Genomic DNA, 1,309 nt, shown 5'->3' with positions numbered 1-1,309 from the left:
GCACTTTAATGTTTTTTAAACTTATTTGAACTCCAGACTTCTTTTGTGTTCAGCATGCAGCATTCAAAGCGACGTCATCAATTTCCAACATCTTCTGACATCATTTGTTGTTTTTTGGTCATTTACCTAATTGTTTAGAGAGCTAAATGACCGTGAAATTGAAAATCGCTATAAAATGAACTCTGAAAATGTTGAAACTTGGCATGGTATCATCATTTCACCCGCATAGCATGTGAGAAAGAGTAGAGAGGGTCACGGCAAAAACTGGACGCACTTCGTTTACAAACTGGACAAACTCTTTCAGAGTATCAGGGTTTCGGACGAGAACTCATCTGTTACACGGGCACTTCAATGTTTTTTAAATTTATTTGAACTCCGGACTTCTTTTGTGTTCAGTATGCAATATTCAAAGAGACATCATCAATTTCCAACATGTTCTGACATCATTTGTTGTTTTTCGGTCATTTACCTAATTGTTTAGAGAACTAAATGACCGTGAAATTGAAAATCACTACAAAACGAACTCTGAAAATGTTGAAACTTGCAATGGTATTATCATTTCGGAGTATCAGAGTAGGGAGGGTCAAAAAAAACTACTCAGAAATAAATAGAAGAAAATAAATAAAGCAGAAAAGAATAAAACTATAAAAAATTACTCAAAAATAAATAGAAGAAAATAAATAATGCAGAAAATAAAAAACTATATAAAAATTACTCAAAAATAAATAGAAGAAAATAAATAATGTAGAAAAGAAAAAACTATATAAAAAATTTGTTGGGGCACTACCCAGTGGGCCTGCCAGATCTAGGGTGTGCAAATGCAGGCCCAGAAGGGCCAGCAGACTCACAGGACAGCGCGCCCTAGTTAGGCCCAGAAGACAGATATATAGAGAAGCTCGAAGGAGCAGCCGCGACAGGGTTTATAAACCACTGCGGCTGCCCTTCGCTCGGCGAGGTGGGACTAAACATTGTGCACCGCCGGTGGCAGCGCACAACCATTAGTACCGGTTGGTGGCTCCAACCGGTACTAATGATTGGGCCTTTAGTACCGGTTCGTTGCATGAACCGGTACTAAAGGGACCGTTTCCCGCCCCTTGGCCTGGCGAAAATTGGCCTTTAGTACCGGTTGGTGGCTTCAACCGGTACTAAAGACCCCTCCTATATATATGGCACTTACGAAAAAATCAGTTTCATCGACCACCACTTCTTCTCGATCCAACTTCTTCGCCGCGCCCGTCGCCCATCGCGTGCCGCCCTCGCCGCCCCCGTCGCCCGTCGTCGCCGTCACTGCCGTCGCCCCCACCACCCG

Source organism: Triticum aestivum, chromosome 1A (genome assembly GCF_018294505.1).
Source record: "Triticum aestivum cultivar Chinese Spring chromosome 1A, IWGSC CS RefSeq v2.1, whole genome shotgun sequence".
Classification (NCBI taxonomy): Eukaryota; Viridiplantae; Streptophyta; class Magnoliopsida; order Poales; family Poaceae; genus Triticum; species Triticum aestivum.
The sequence above is the reverse complement of the archived record's forward strand: the minus strand, read 5'-3'. Positions refer to the sequence as shown.